Source organism: Heterocephalus glaber, unplaced genomic scaffold (genome assembly GCF_053883595.1).
Source record: "Heterocephalus glaber isolate CG9 unplaced genomic scaffold, H.glaber_assembly_v1.0 deba00001498, whole genome shotgun sequence".
Lineage (NCBI taxonomy): Eukaryota > Metazoa > Chordata > Mammalia > Rodentia > Bathyergidae > Heterocephalus > Heterocephalus glaber.
The window spans coordinates 1261991-1279629 of record NW_028258321.1 but is presented as its reverse complement, the minus strand read 5'-3'; the positions used below and the strand labels follow the sequence as shown (position 1 = coordinate 1279629).

At 37.6% G+C, this 17639-nt stretch overlaps 1 long non-coding RNA gene across 1 annotated transcript in view; it reads left to right on the top strand.

Moving 5' to 3' along the window:
• Positions 1 to 17341, top strand: part of LOC110346032 (uncharacterized) — a 115445-nt gene extending 98104 nt beyond the window's left edge. The window contains exon 3 of the long non-coding RNA XR_002389806.2: positions 16789 to 17341. This is a non-coding gene — a long non-coding RNA (uncharacterized LOC110346032). The remainder of the gene's footprint in view (positions 1 to 16788) is intronic.
• The last annotated feature ends 298 nt before the right edge of the window (positions 17342 to 17639 follow it).

Below are 17639 nucleotides of genomic sequence, written 5' to 3'. Positions count from 1 at the left end.
AGTAAGCAAGAGAGAAAAGCTGGTGGAATAAGGGTGAGATAAAAGGAGTGGAAACATAAGGGAAAAGTGAGAGTTTTCCACAAACTACAGTGCTACCAAAAGCACAGAAGACAGGAACGAGAATGCATAGAAAATATCAAAGGATAGCAAATAATCAATGTGAAGCTAACCACGTAGATGCAAGCAGTCAAGAAATGATTACAAACTTTTAAAAGGAACAAGAGAGCTTCCAGCGAAGAGATCTTCACCAGTGCGCTTTTATTAAGTCCTTTTCTTTCTCTCCATTGAAAACATCTAGAATTCATTAACTTAAAATATTTATTAAACATCTATTATGTCTTTGGCAAATATTTTATATGAGCTATCATCTGTGCATATTATAATGGAGCAATTTTTTTTCCAATCCCAGCCGGTACAAGGGGCAGGGACTCCTATGCTCCCAAAGCGGAGGAACATGTATGCTGGAAGCTAGAAGAAGCAGTGTTCTTCTGAGCCTTGAAGGCTGATTAGGATCTGAAAATGAGACAAAGTCTGGGGACCCTCTCAGCAGAGCAGGTGGGAAACATATGAAGGAATCCATTCCAGGACCCTGCCATGCGACAGCTCATCCACTGGCCTGGAAAGAAAAAGAATGAAATAGCAAAAAGCAAAAAGTAAACAAACAAGAAAAAAAGAAAAAAGAAAAGAAAAGAAAGAAAAAGAATGACACACAAGGAAAAAAAAGTCAGAATATTAGGAAGAAAAATAAAAGAGAATGGGTAATGAACGCGTGAAAAATATTAAAGACAAACATTTGGTGGACTTTCCAGGACCAGGGCAATTTCATGGTCCCAGAAAACCCCTTCTAGTAGAGTGGACCTGTTTGTCTCTTTACCATGTGGGGTGTAATCAGAAAAATCACAGGCTGAGCCGTGGGCTCTTGTTCTGACGTGTCCTGGATGCACTAACAAGCACGCTGCACGTCCACGTGTATCCAGCCGAAGGCCAGCACAGGCTCGAGGCATAGAAACAGCAGTGCCAATGTCAGCGTATCAAATCGGATTTTCAGTATGGGAGTCCTCAAAAAACTGACACTAGAAATTCCATTTGACCTAGCTATTCCCCTTCTTGGTATCTTCCCCAAAGTGCTAAAGAGATCGTGTTGCACTGAGGCATGCATACATACCCCTGTTTTTAGCAGAATAATTCATGATAGTTAAATCTTAAAGTGAACTATATGTCCACCAACAGATGAATGGACAAAGAAAATAACCTTACATATAATGGAGTACTACTCTGCCATAAAGTAGGACAAATTTGAGTCATTTATAGGAAAATGGTTACATTGTTAGACCATAAGTTTAAGTGAAATAAATCAGATGCACAAACTTAAATATCAAATAATTTTTCTTACATGAGAAGTCCAAAATGTCAATAAATTAAAGATCAAAATATAGAATTACATTAGTGGTTTTCAAGGTGTAGGTAGTACTGAGCACAACTAATAAGAGGTATGGGGTATAATTTTTTTGGTTGATGAAAGGTTCTTAAATTAGATAGTGTAATCATTGAATAATAGTGAAAATCCTAAAAATCATTGAGCTATACAGTTTATGTATATGAATGCATTTCTGAATATTTCAAAGTGAAACATCAGTAAAAATTATCAAACTGCAAAAGAAGGTGGAGGTAGAAATCAAGAGGTTGTTACAGCAAGATTATATTGAAAAATTCTGTCTGATACCGGTGGATTCTTTCCAGGCTCAGCATACTGTGGCTAAACAGATGCCCTGGGATCCAGAGAAGTTGGCAAAAGTTTGCTTCTTGCTCATGTCTCTGTCTCTCACCTAGACCTCTGTCCACAGTGCATCTGAAACAGAACTGAGAGAAATGATCACGTCTTTCATTCCTTCATGTACTCATTTTGACCTACAGTTTGAAAAATGGTGCTTAAAGTTTACTTTACCTGATGACAGAAAAAAAAAAAATTCCTCTTTTTTTAAATCTGGACATCAGAGAAAAACAAATTAAAACTATACTGAGATACCATCATAATCAAGGAAGAATAGTTCTCACCAAAAACAATCTAATAATAGAGACAAATGCTATTTGTGGGGGGGGGATCTCTTTGACACTGTTAGTGGGAATCTGAACTAGTATAACTGCTACGGAAATCAGTGTGGAGATTCCTCAAAAACTAAAAGTATATATTCCATTAGACCTAGCTATCCCCCTTCTAGATATCTTCTTAAAGGAGTTAACATCATTATATTACTGGGATGCATGCATATCCGTGTTCATAATAGCACAATTTATTATATCTGGATCTTGCAAACAGTATATACATCCATCAATAGATGAATGGATACACAATGGATTACTATGCTGCCATCAAGAAAAATAAACTTGAGGTACTTATAAGTAAATGGAACATAATGAACAGATTTTGGAGATAATTTATTCTAACCATGCACCACAACTACAGCATAATACAGCTGCCCCTAATGGTATAGTCAACCTCTATTGATAATATAGCTCTTAACTTCTTCTCTCCTATTTGTTTGCACACACACTTGCCTTCTCAGCATGGTTCTCATTCTTGAGCTGCAAATGCTCCTTTATGAAAGTCTCTCCTAATTGTGCCTCCAACATGAGGTGCCAAGCATCTCCCTGCGTTTTCCCTTACTTGTGATTTTTCACCATTACATGTTAAAATGCTGTATTAGAAGAGAGGAAACTGAGAATCTGCAACCATCACTGTTGGAAGCTCAGCCTACAAAGCAGTCAAAAATGCATAGAAAAACAGAAGTGGGAGATTACAATGAAAATATAATTCTATAAACTGTTTCAACGTTTGTGCCTGTGCAAGTCTGAATGGTGAGTGAGTAAGCACTAAGGCTTCACTTAAGAAAACTGATTACGTAGCCTGAAACAATTGTCGCTGTTGCTTGCTATGTTAAAAGTAGACTGGTAATCGCTGAATGCTAGTTACTTGAACCGAAATATCATTTGTTCACCTTGAGGTGTTCCTAAGAGCTGTATGTTTATTAATGAAGCTAAAGATTTTCTGGACTTTCACAGGGTATCTCCCACCCTTGGACCCTTCCGGCAGTTTCCTGACTGTAGGATCAGGGGATGCTGGGCACTTATTTCCAGGATGTGTTATTTCTCCAGTAGCTTCAAGTGACTCTTTGCAGAGCCTGTGGACCCCAAGGTGAGCCATGGGGTTGCCTTGGTAACATTCTGAGATCTGAGCTTGGTGGATTGTACAGAATAGGAATCTGGAGGTGGAAATTATAGAACTACAGAGCCAAAGGTAAACTCCTGGAGGTGGCAGAAAATCATTCAGCACCTCGATTTCTCTTCCTTTGTTCCACAGTCAAATAGATTTTAGAAATGTTCTTGGCTGTGTGTAAGTCCCCTTCTTCCCGAGTTGGCTCTCACCAGTTTTCTGTCTGTTTCTCTACCAATAATTTCTCCTTAATATCCTTGGTGATCACCCTGTAGGTAAATGGAGCAAGTACTTTTCTCCTTCTTTTACTTGGCCAATCAGCCGTGATTTTCCCCCAAGCCTAACCAGGCTGTGGAGAAGACTCAGGTATGGCTTACTGAGTGGAGGAGCCCTGTTCTAAGGTGCTGCACCCCAGGTACACACGGAGAACCCGCTAGAAATTCAGCTTTCCCCAGGACTGAGTCCCGGGCAGCAGGCCAAGGAAGGAGCTCTCAGCAGAGCTCACTGAAACCACCCTGCAAAGGCTGTCAGCGTAAGACTCTGGGGCCGCCGCTGGCCCTTCTATGCAATAGAACAGCCCTGTGAGAGTTGTTCACTGTAGGAACTAACCAGACGATGCCGCATCTAAAGGAAAGTCCTCTGTCTCCTCTAGGTTTTCTCCAGCGCTCTCCACTAACAAACTCAACATTAGTCTATCTGGCAAAGGATTGCAGGATTAATCTCCACTTACTGCAGAAAAGGCATTAAAGGTGGATTTGGATGGCAAAAACAAGTAACTTAGAGAACGCTACTGAATTTGGAATTATTTTAATCAGTTTTCACATAAAAATTAGTATTTACGCATCTTAAAGGAATTTCAAGTCTACATATACCAGATGAAATATGTAATTTTTTTCTCAAATCTGGTCTCTTCCTGTTCCATTACCAATATCATTTTTTTAAGCCAGAAACTAGGAGCAAATATTAACACTTCATTCTCCCTCGTATCTATTCAATAGACTGTCAATCTTTGACTATTTATCTCTTCACTCCTGCTCAGACCTCATAACATATATGTACACAAATATATAACATATATATGAAAACAAAGAACTAATAAATCTGCATATGGTATAGTGAATATTGGTGCCATAGTATATCTATGTCTTATGCCCTGGAAACTGGGTGTTAAAGTGGACTAAAAATTTGCCCTTGTGCAAAGCAATGTCTGCTCATTACCCTTCACTTCTGGGAGGTTAATGCATTTCATTCATGCTAAAAGCATCTCTGCTTACAGGAGGAGCTGGCCAAAGCACATCTTAGTATCCACACCAGATAGTAATAGCCTAGGGGCTGGGTATGTTTGAGTAACCAATCATGTGACTGGGGGTGGGCTCTTTGTGTTACTCAGTGTCAGGTGTCCTGAAGACTAAGTTCAGACTTGTGGATGACCACTCAATTATGCCCAAGGACTGACACCCAATTGAGTATCTGTGAACACCTAAGATATCAGACTTCAAAATTCTGTACACCAATACACAAGCAAGATTCCCTGATGGCACCTCACATTCTCTATATATTTCTATACATCAATAACAGCAGGGTAGTGTTTCTGTTCATGTTTTAGAATTTCCCAGAGTGTGTCTTATATCCTTTCCCTCTAATAACCAAATTCATGAGTTCTGTGAGACTTCTTACAGAAAACTGTTGAATCTGCCATTTTAATGTCTCAGATTTGCCACTGGTATCAATCTGGGGGTTTGTCTTAGTTACTTTTCTCATTGCTGAGACAAAATATCCAAGACCCAAAGTTGAAGGAGGAAAGGTTTACTGTAGCTCACAGTTTGTGGAGGTTTCAGTTCATATTTGGCTGGCTCTAAGGCAGGGTGGCATGGGAAAGGGGCATCACAGAGGAGAAACAGTTGATGGCAAAGCAGGGCAGGCAGAAGGCAGCAAGCAGCAAGCACTAAGTGACAGATTCTTTCTTTCCCTCTATATTGTGTCTGGGTTATCCATCCTTAGGGCAGGTAGCACTCACACCCAGGGTGGGCCACCTGCAGTCTTAACCAGAACTATGCCAAACCAATCAGTGGACTAATTTAGTAATCACACAGACTTCATCTCAGCATCACACACTCTAGATCTAGCCACCTCTGAAAGGCCCCATCTATGGCTGCATGAAGCTTTGGGGGGCCATCTAGACAGAAGCCATAACAAGGGCATTGTAATTTCAAATTCCACAATTTGGTTAATGTTGAATTGCTATAATATATGGCCAAAAAGATATTTCTACTATGCTTAAATTAATAATCTTGATATGGGGAGATTATGCTGAAATATCCATGTTAGACCTAAATTCAGTTAAATGTACACTGTAAGAGGGCAGGGGGATATTTGACACACACCGAGGAGGAGGAGATATTGGCAACCAGGAGGCAGGGATTTAGGTGATGTGGCCCCAAGCCAGGGACACCAGCTCTTACAGGAAGGTGGAAGAAGAGAACAGTGATGCCAACTTGAAGTCTCCAGAAGGAGCGTGACCCTGTGAAATAGTTCCTGTTTTCTACCCAGTGAAATTTATTTTTAACCTTTGGGTTCCAAAACCATGATAGAATTCATTTCTGTTGTATAAGGCACCAAATGTGTATGATTTGCTATAGCAGTTGTAGGAAAAATGATACAAATGATCACTTTAGTCCATGCTATCATGATCTTTTTCTAAAAATGTTTTGAGACACTCAAGACATATCTCTGTCCATCAGTTTTTCATATTACTGCAAAAAAGGACTAACTAAAAAGTTATCTCCAATAATGCCATCCCCTTTCCCTGGCACATACTCCTTCTTCAAAGGTTTCATTTCATCCAAGGCTGAGCATTCTTAGGACAATTACATGATTTATAGGAGTCTGCATGGTCTAGACACTGCCTATTTCTCTCTGTGTCTCATAGTTCACATCCCCCTTTCTTTCCTTACCCAGATAGAACAACTGTATCTATCTATGCCCCTGATACTTACCACGTTCCCTGTGTGATTCTCTCATCCCCCTCCTACCTAGCCACCTTTACATCCCCAACCCATTCTCATAATTACAGTTCAACTCACACCTCCCAAAGCCAATCCATCCTATGATTTTCTCCCTTAACATACCTTGAACAATATCATTTTAATTTGCATATGAGTTGTGTGTGCTTATGTGTTTGTATGTCTGTCTGTCTGCCTGTCTCCTTTCAGAGTGCTGGTTTTGAGACTGTTAACTCCATGGAAGTAAAATAATATATGTGTATCCTCTGTATTATAACCCTTAATCTCTCATGGTTGATGCTCAGACATTTGGGTGAGCTGAATATGTATCTGTCTTAGAAGAGAGCAGCCCAATAATGGCTCTGTTACTGTATCTCCCGCAAAAATTAAGTTTCTGTTTTTTCTTTCTCTAACACATGTGGAACAAATCTCACCAAGTAAGGGCCCAACTATTTTGAAATAAAGTTTTGAAGAAGTGTTGAGGTAGTTAGGGTGGAGTTTAGACTTATTTGGCTTTGGGATCACTGTGGGAATCAGTGGAGCACATTTCTAGGGCATATCTGAGTGGTTCATAAAGTCATGGGGTCTGCGTCTGTTCCCCTGCACTCACTCCAGTGCTGTGCCCCTGCTTGGCTTCCAGTCATGATGGACCGAGTGACTTTGCTCCTCTATACCCTTCCAACATGATATTCTGCTTTGCAGCCAAGTGAGTGAGCATGGATTATATCCTCCCAAAGCATATGCTAAATAAAACCTTTCCTTGTTTAATTTGTAAGTGTTAGGTATTGTGTCTCAACAATGGAAAAGCTGACTAACATAAAAATTCTCAGTTTCTGGAAGTTTAAATAAAGGAATTTTCAATGTAAAAAATTTCTGTGTTCCCCTTTTTCAGATTAAGAAATTAAGAATGAAAGCAGACAGGGGTCTGACTCAGTATAACTCTCTAGTAGGTCTGGATTCAAACTCAGGTGTTTGTATACTAAAATTACCATATATCTTTCAAATTTTCCCAGTAACTAACTTCTTGTGAGTGTGTGTGTGTGTGTGTGTGTGTGTGTGTGTGTGTGTGTGTGTGTGCACGCACATAACATCTTTGGGGAAAGGAATAAAGATTTACAATTCTGTGTAAAGTGTGGCTGGAATGCAAGACAAGCGATCTAATGCTTTAAGAGTGGATCAGGTATATCGCCGATTCCCAAGGCAGCCACACCAGAAACGCTTCACATTAGAGGGGAACCTACTCTGTTAGACACTTTGTCACTCCTATGCAGAGAGTCCTCCCCAAACCAGGTCCTCTTATATTCCATGTCTCTCAGAGCCCAGCATGCAGCACAGCTAAATAATTATGGCATTAATTTAAACTGAATAATTTTACAATAGAGTAAAACAATAGTCAAGATCTGCTTTCTAATTCCAATGTTAACTTCACCCAAAGTTTCCTTGGAAACCAAGAAGAAAGATTTTCTCTCCCTTCACTTCCTATTCTTAACTGAGATAAGAATAGGACTTTTAGATGTATAAGTTGAAAATAATGTCTAATCCTCTTTAATCCATGTCCCACTGAGTTCCAAAAGGATTTTATGTATTGCATCTTTCTATTTCAGGTGGCTCCTCCAGTATGGTCATGTTCTATTTTCCTGAGGAACAAAATGTGCTATTAAAAATCTCAATATTGATGAGAAATGACCTCCATTATTTTCAAGAAATGTTAGACAAGGAAAGAAAGTAAGGTGAAGACAGCTTCAGAAATCATTGCAGGGGAGAAGGAAAAGAAAAAATTGCACAATGTGCTTTTCCTCTTGCCTATCCTGACTGTACTTGAGATGTTCACTAATGCTACCTTGGCCAGAGCCTTAAGGGTGGAACAGCAGATATGTATAAGGTGGGCTTCCAGGGAGATAACCACAGAGAACATTTCTAGGCTAGACATTAACTTGAAATATAAACAGTGACTAATGATGAATAACACCATAAGTTTTATTAACCTTTATGTCTTGGAGAGGAGTCCCTACTACTCCACAATGTCAGATTAATTCTAATTCTATACATCCTTTCTTTCTATGAAAGAAACAGCTTACTCTTTCGTAGGTTAGAATTTATAAACCATTCTGTTTACAATGCATTAGAGTTACTAAATATTAAAGTTATCTTACAGTGAATTCTATGGGAATTCAAATATTTACTTTTCCCTGTGAAAAAAACATGGTTGTCTAAACTATGATAATTGGTTGTATTAATTTTAATTTTTATACTGGTATAGGATTCCTATTAGTTGAATTCTACTTATCATTATTTAGTAACCTATGTGGCTTTTTTTTGTCATCAAAATCAGTTCCTTAGCTTATCAATTCTGACATTTTCATGTTAAATGTAGGATATGAAAAATAAGCTGTTAAAAATTATGCACTGAAGTTAGCCTGACAGCACTGAACTGTACCCCCAGCCCAGGAAAGAAAGTTTCTAATGAATTCTTCCCTGATTCTGTGGAGGTTATTTATCTAATTGGTATAAAAACAGTTGCTTCATGTTTAACCCATCAGAGATGAGCCGACTGGCATGAGAAGCTCAGAGCTTTGACACTGCATGAGAACTGTGGATCAACAACTATGAGCAAGCTGGACCTCACATTCTACCAGCAACAGGTCTCTTGAATGTAGCCAATTTTTTTGGTTGCAAATTGATTATAGTCCAGGAAATCCTGTATGAGAGGAAAAAGTGCCAGAAATTAATAAATTGTAAAGATTTTTATAAGGAACTTTTTTGCAATAAGGAATCCATTATTTTAAATGTAAGACGCTGCTTCCATCAAAGCAATGATGGCCATGGAAATGCCTCACCTCTCACAGGTCTGCTATTTTGTCTTCTACTCTTCAAAAAATGAAAGCAAAGAGCACTTTCCATTTTTTTATCTTCTACTATTTTCAGTACAATACTTTCTAGAAATTATAATATTTGTAGTATTAAAATTATGTTCTTTTAACTTGAGGCATGATCTACAGTTTTTAAATTCCCTATTATAAAGGCAACTGTTTTCCTTTTCTCCTTTCTTCTTAGCATAGCTCTGAACTTACTCATTAATCTTGGGATGTATTTGAGATATCAAATCTTTAAAAATACATTCATGTTTGAAGCTTTCTAGAATTTCTCAGCAAAAAGGCTTCCTTTCTCTATGGCAATTCCAAGGGCTCTCTTCTTTTGCTCAGATTTACTACAGTAATTGGTGAGATTCTTTGTAGAAACAAATGCTTGAGTGAAAATCACAATTCTTGCCAGACAATATGCAATTTGCCTTTTAAAATGTAGCTCTTCCTTCCTCTTTGCTTCCCTTCCCAAGCATCTTTCTCAATGACCCCTGACTAACTGCTTTTTCCCCTTTGTCTGGAATCTGAAAGGCACGGCTATTGCAACATAATTAAGTTTGGCAAGAACAAAGTTGATTCCCTTCACTTCCTACAGATGAAGAAAGGAACTACTGTTTATGCAAATTATATGATGGCTAGCAAGATATTTGTGATGGTTCAACACAAGATATCCAATGAAACACAAAGGAATAACCCAAAGTGGTTATCTTTATTCACTCACAAATTGGATGGCTTATTGCATTTTGCTTCCAATATAGGGTTCTTCTGTAAATAATCAACAACTTTAGAAAAGAAAAAATGTGTTATAAATTTAAGTGACATCTAATTTCTTCACTGTTTTTTTAAATATTCTGATGTATTTTGTGTAATTATTTGCTATATTATAGTACATTATATTTAGTTCAATAAAAAATCATTTTTCCAAAAACAGGGATAAAATTGGTTTGAATAAATGAGCATGTAAATTTAGTTCTATTTTTAGCTCAAACATTCTCTAAAAAAGGTAAGAACTCAGACTACACACACACACACACACACACACACACATAAACACACACATGCTGATAGCTTTATGGGAAACTAAAAGTTTTAGATTTTTTGACTCCAATGTGCTGATAATAACTCTGCTATATTCCAGCTGTCTATCCATAGTAATTTATATCCCAACATCTTATATGTGTATATAATGTTGGAACTTAAACTCGGGGTTTAATCCTAGTTTTATATACAAACATGATCAAACCTGAAAAAGAAAAAAAAAGCTTACCATGTATAATTTGTTGCTGCCAACAAATCAGTGCTGATGTTAAGACATTCCCTTTCCCTAAAATTTTATCCTTTCATATTTTGATGATGGAATTAGAATTGTGCAAACAACACTTCTTCATGTGATGGCTTCCTGTTAGATCCCATCAAAACAGGCACAGAAGAAGGTCAGGGTAATAGGAAGAGGGCAGAAGGAATAGCTCCTTACATTTCCATCTGCAGTTTTTATCAGTGGTAGTCTTCGATCTAGAAACATCAGTGTCCTAAAGGGTCCAGGTTTTAGCCCTTCTGTCTCTCCCAAGATAACGTTTGTGTCTCTCCTAGACTAGCCTGTCTGTATCTACTCAAAGGTAGCAGAATCACGGTTTTCAGGGATGGTTTTGTGGTTCATTTGGCACTAAACATAGCAATGAACCTTCACAAAAAAATAAATAATAAATAAATAATAAATAAAAATGAGGAAATTTGCAATCCATGGCATTCAGTTTCATTGTAATTAATATTGCCTGTGTTTGATTACGATAAATTTCCTACTAGAGAAACTGTCTTAGACACTCAGTGACAACCATGAGCATAGTAACAAAAACCATAAAGGCTTTGAGTAACATGGTCAATGCTGCCCACTCGACTAAAGCATCTTCAGAAGGAAGCAATAAATTTGGCTTTTAATTTCTGAAATCAACTCAAGTATCAGCAAGCTGCAATGGCATCCTGAGTCTAGCATCTTATTTTTTGCAGCTATCTCTGCAAAATAAATCCAAATTTCATTTTGTGACAAGATAATATGATTGGCTGGAGAGAAGACCCTTTATGCGACTGCAAAAGAATTGTGGAATAGGCTTTTAACTTTGGAAAACAGACATCTGGATGGATTTATGAAAAGCTGAAAATCTTAAACCTCTGAATCCCTTGGTTCATTTAAAAAATAGATAAAATAATTTTAAAACTTTTCCATGCTTTTTAAATGCAGAAATTATCTTTTGATGACACCATATTGCTTATAACATGTAGTTTTCTGGCTTTTTCACATATTGTTTTCCCTTTTCCCTTTAATTCATAGAGATATCTACTATTGGCAAAGTCAATAACTTTCAACTAAACTTACTAATTTTCACCTACCCCAAACCTTTTCATAGGTGGCTTCTCATTTTTAACTTCTCATGTATCAAATTAGTTGCAAATTTGATTTAATTCAGCAAAGATTTTTAGAATGTACCACCTGCCTATTGATGCTTGACATAAATCTTGATACTGAGGCAAGCTTCTCAAGCATATCTTATTTTTTAGTATTTTAAGTAATTATCTCTAAAAGGTCTACATGAAATGTATAATGTATAGAAGATATTAGTGAAGTCCAAGACCATGGTAAATTAAGATATAGCATACTGCATCTTAGCATCTGCTTTAATTTATTTTTAATATTCTTATAGTTGGCTAACTCAGACCATCTCAGTAAGCAAAACTGTAACACAGCTGTTCCAATTTCATTTCTGTAAAATTGCCCTTTGGGCCAAGGATATGATGTTTAATACTTAATTTATTGAAATATATCTACTGGCATGTGCATTATATAGTTGCCTTTTCATGCAGCATTGTACAATGGTGTAATATAATTCATGCATCACTAACCCTTTCTGATCACATCACCAAACTTCTGTAAAGAAGCTTGGGTAAAGAGCTGAGTCAATAGTAGTGTGCGTTGATTTGTTGATAATAAAAAGAAAGTTTGAAGGCTAGGCTAATCTCTATATATCCAGAGCCATTGTCATTTAGCAAAATTTGATGTCCTTGATGTAAAATGTAAGATGCTTATTGTATTTCTGTTTGTCTATCTAGAGAAATACATAAATTAAGTATGTGAACACAGCCTGATTCTCCAATTGCTGTGAAATTGAAATGCATGACACTCGGGAGATTGGCTGGTTTCAGACATTTGTGAAATCCTTGTTGAATGATTAGCTGGCCACTATGATAACCTGACGCAGGGGTCAGTGGCCTAGACAACAAAGAACACAGACTTTACACACTTAGATGGATAGTCATTCAACAAAAAAATGAAACAACATGTAACAACAAGAAACCTGCAAGGACAGAGTCTGATTTCCAACCTGCTACACTGTATTAAGTATAATGTTCAGTTTTCAAGAGAAAATTGAAACATTCAATAAAGATAGAAAAGATGACCCATAAAAGAAAAACAAAAATATTGAACAGAATCTATACCTAAGAAAATAGAGACAGTGGGGTTACTAGATGAATCAATTACTTTAAGTAAATTCAGAGAACTAAAGAAACCTATATTTAAAGAAGTAAAGTAGGAAAATTGTCTTACCAAATAGAGATTATCATTAAGTACACAGAAGTTTAAAAAAATGAACCAAATAGAAATTTTGAAACTGAAAAATCAACAACGATGTAAGAACATCATGTAAGAAGGACATAGAACTACATTTGAACAGGCAGAAAAAAACCCCACAAAAATTAGTTACTTAGTCCAAAAAAAGAAAAAAGAATGAAAAAAATTAAAAGAACTTCATAGTCTTGTAGGGCATTACCAAGTGTACCAATATTCACATAAGGGAACCCAGGAGGAGAGGAGAGAAAAAGACAAAAATAATATTTAAGCTCCTGATGGATAAAATCTTCTCAATTTTTATTAAAAATATTATGTACAACTGAAACGTTTAATTAACTACAAATAGAACAAAGTCAAAATTCTAACCAATAACAATGGACATCATTGCAATCCATGGAAGCCAGAAGCATTTGCATGACATATTCAAAGTGATGAAAGAAAAAGATCTTCTTCCACCAAGAATTCTAAATCCAGTAAAATTGTATAGAGATTAAAGTAAAATTAGTACATTTTCAGATAGCAAAATATGAGACAATTCATTGCTAATAGACCTGCCCCACGAGAAACACTAACAGTAGTATTTAGGGCTGATATTAAAGCAAACGTGAGTCAACACAAGAAAATAAAAAGTCACGGATGAAGATAACCTCAGTAGTCTAAGAGTTTGTCATAGAAAAACCCTTCTGAAGACTCCTTCCTGTTTATTACACCGTCATCCTATCCAAGCATGCTTCCATTTGACGTTTCATTCAGTGGTGGTCCTTGGGAGCATGAGGAATAAAATTTACCTCTCCCAACTTGAAAGCCTTACTATTTCTCTGGAGTCTTTCTGTAAGAGAATTCATCCCACTCTAAAGCACCAACCCCTGCTGACTTAGTGCTGGTAAAACACATTCCCACTGCTGAAAAGCAAGTTGCTCACACTTCCTTATCTCTGAGATCTGGCCCATCATTTGAGTTTTTATATTTCTTTTTTCTAATCTTCCCTTCCCCTGAGAACTAAGGACATGATTCTAAAGTTTATGCACTGCTATAAATTTTCCTCACATCTTTTTAAATTTATGAATCTCCTAACTTTTTAATCACTTGTAAGCTAGTCCAGGTCATGGCCATGGCTTTTATTATGCAAATATAAATTTGTAGATTGGAGAACAAGTAAAGGCATTAAGAGAAAACTTTTAGACTTATTTTATACATAGGATAAATATGTTCATAGTAGATGATGTGATACATTGTAAGTGAATAAATAATAAAATTCTCTTCCCTCCTAATACAAGGGTGCTTTGTAAAAATAAGCGTGAACTTCTAATGTTCAGCCATATGAAGCCAACAGCCTGCAGATTTCCTCTTGGCCAATTTGTTCTTTCTTTTTCCTCACAAAATATTTTAAAATGAGAAGGTTTTCCATGAAATTATTGGGAAATAGTCGAGATGCCCTGCAAATTTTAGCACTGTGTTCTATGCATGACAACTAGCTGTCACCTTTGGCTGCTGTCACCATGTCGGTGGTACCTGCTCCTTTTAGCCAGGAAACTCTCCAGACATCCTGTGCCACCTCCACAGGAAGTTGTATGCACCTGACAACCGGGTTGTGGTATCAAATGCACACTTTATAAGCAATTCAATATCCACCAGAGGACAATACAGAGGGAATTTCAGAGCTGAAAAATAAACAGGCAAGAACATGTACATAAACACAAACACACATATGCAATTAAATTATATGCAAAGGTTACATGCTTTGATAGTGGCTCCAGAGCTCAGCAGCGAAGAGGTGACTTTAGAGCTAAACACCCTGCTTTGAATCCCAGTACCACACTTGATAGCTATGGCGTGTTGAGAAAGTTTCCCGAATTACTGAGACACGGTTTCTTTTTTTAAAAATGAATATGACCACAGTTTTTATATAATGGAACTGAATGAAAACTTTGAGAAAAGTACCTGGTAAATGTTCATTACTGAGATTCCTTTCAGGCAGGGAACAAGCACCAAAGGCTGTGACTCCTGGCCTTGGAGACCTCCCTCCTCTGCTACTGCTCTTTCGCACACGCTTTCTCCAACATGACACCTTGTTCCTAGTCTAGGTTGCTTTGATGGAAAAGTTTCGTGGGGTGGGAAGACTCTGAAAGGTCTCATATCCCAGCACTTAATGAGCAACTGAACATTTTCAACAGTCCCTGCTAACCCAATCCACCCCCACTGGTTTTATAACAGGAACCTGAAGGTTGCACTGTGTGGGCAGCGCCTCACTGAGTCAGACATTCAGTTGGATCCTGAACAGGACTAGATGGTTTCATGTCCAATTAGGCATGACTGTTAAAGAATTTTATAAAAAGAGGATAATCAAATTTCATGCTTCTCTGGGCAAAGCAATGCCTATAGCAGCTGATCTCCCTTTCAAAAGCAGCTAAGAGCCTTGTACAATTCATTGGCCACCTAAGTGGGTGGTTTTACCTTTGTTGAATCAATAATGTGCAGAAATTTTCTGGATTTCCAAAGCAGGCAGCTGAAGTCAATGCTGGCTGGGGGCAGCCAGCCTTCACATTTGCAGTGTTCTTTCTGGATTTTTTTTTTCCACTTTCAGGCATTCATCTTGAGTCTTAAGTATTCCTTTGTCAGTTGTATGCTCAAATGTTGCATATATTATTCATGCTCGGAGCAGAGAAGGTATTGAGACAGTATTTCCTAAAGTCTCAGGAGCCTGGTAGAGAAAAGCATTTGAAGTGTGTGGGGCAATGTTTCTCAGATTAGTCCTTGGCTCACCTGCCTTAGAAGTACCTGTTATCATTATCAAAATGCCATAAACATGAGAAAAATAACAAAAACAATGACAGAGAAAGAAAAATCAAAGAAGCAATTCAAATTTGTACCAAAACACATTTCATATTCCATAGAAGGAAGAGATCAGCAAACTACCTTTCACAACATTTGCCCCTGATGATACTGATGATCTCAAGTGAGAATTCCCGAGCAATGTAACCAATAAGTGAGCAGCTGGACTTGTATAAGAGCTTGAGAACTGTTTGAAATTTAAGAAAACTCTTGGAATCATTGTAGTGTCTGATCCTATCATGTTGGAGACATCCTGGAGGATTTCATGATACAGAGCCAACACTTTAAGAGTGGTCCCTTCACTCAAACCTTTTGCATATAACAAAGATGAAGTATGTGAGATATTATATGAAGTATAAAAGTGAGTAACTCGGATGATAACTATCCTTAGAATTCAGTGGTGAAGACCTAATGGTGAACCAGATAAATCTGAAAGCTGGAGTGTGGTTGTTGAGAAGATGTTAAATAGAATTTAAAATACAGCTAGAATTTGAAAGAAGGACAAAGGAGAACTGGACGTTCCATGTATAGAAGGACAATATGGATCAATGCTAGTACCATGTTGTTCATGAATGATGGAGAAAGACAGAAATGAGTGGAAGTAAACCAAAGTTGTGTGTCTCACATCCTTTTCGAAGCCTTATTGTGTCCCATGCCGGTGGAAATCTCTGGGTTCAGGTTATAGCGTCCCTAGTGTGAAATTGGCTGAGGTATGTCTGGAATGTCTCCCCTTTCAGAGTGAGTCCTTCTAACTGGCCTTAAAGAGATGAGAAAATGAGGCAAAGCAGAATGAGTTCCCTGAGATAGTAACCAAAGCCTCTACATCAAAATGGAAAGGGAGGGATGTAAAAGCAGAGGTGCACCTACCTCTACTTGTCTATCTAGTTGGGTCCCAAGGGCACCATTTCCCTGCTCTGGAAAATGAATGTCACCCTGGCAGAAATCTGAATGTGCAAAACGCCAAACCCACAGAACAAAACAGAATAAGATAACTTTGCTGAAATGGAAACTAGAAAACTCTACACGGTAGCCATAATACAGGATCTCAAGAACATGGATTAGTACAGTGGAAATAAATATATTCTTAAACCACATTCTATCCATTTCCTACCTTTCATGGAAAGTGATTTCCCTCTGGGATTTCATAGCTGCTCTGTTGTCACATTGTGTGCTCTGGATTAGGCTGCCCCTACCCCTAATCCAGAGATAGTCAGATGAGTAAATCAAAACATTTCATTTCTTTTTTTCCTTTTCTTCCAGCTTTAATCCCACATGGAGGAGGAGGGCAGGTTTGGAAATGCAGCCAGCAAATTGAAGAAGGTATTCAGAGAGAGCAAAATGCCATGGGTAATGGATTGAGTCCCTTGACTGAAGCCACAAAAGAAGATAACCTCCTGGACATTTTTACTCATTAAAAACATAACCTGGTATTGCTGACATTCAGTTTATTTTTTGCAGGTCTCTTATTGCCCAGTGACTAAAATGGCCTCATATGCTACTTTCAATATTCAAGAGCATTTGCTTCCTCTGGAATTTATCAAGTATTTCAGCAATATTGCACCATTATTTAGGTCCATTTCAGTACAAAATACCATTTACTGTAATTCTAAAGTCCTTCAAGTTTTCTTGCATGCTTTCTAGAGAATAATCCATAAACAAACATGTAGAGAGGGAAAGCTGCCACTTAAAGGGCATCTTTGCTGACTCTCACAGACAACACAAAGATTGTTCTGAAAGCCGAGTTTCACCAGCTAATGCATTATGATGGTAAATCTAGCCTTCATGTGCCTGATTTTCTCCCATCCAAGCACTAACCAGGCCCAACCCTGCTTAGCTTCTGAGATCAGATGAGATCAGGAGCATTCAGGGTGGTATGGCTGTAGACTGTGCCTAATTTTCTAAAGCAGATGTCTACTTATAAAATGTTCTCATACTTTCATCCTAAAAGCTTGATCTAAATGCTTGGTTATGGCAGGAAATTGAAATATAGTGCTACTTAATTATTAGAAAGTAAGAAATCATTTTCTTACTCAAAGACAATAAGCAAGATTAGAAATCTCTCATTCTGTTTCCTTCCTTCCTTCCTTCCTCCCTCCCTTCCTTCTCTCTTC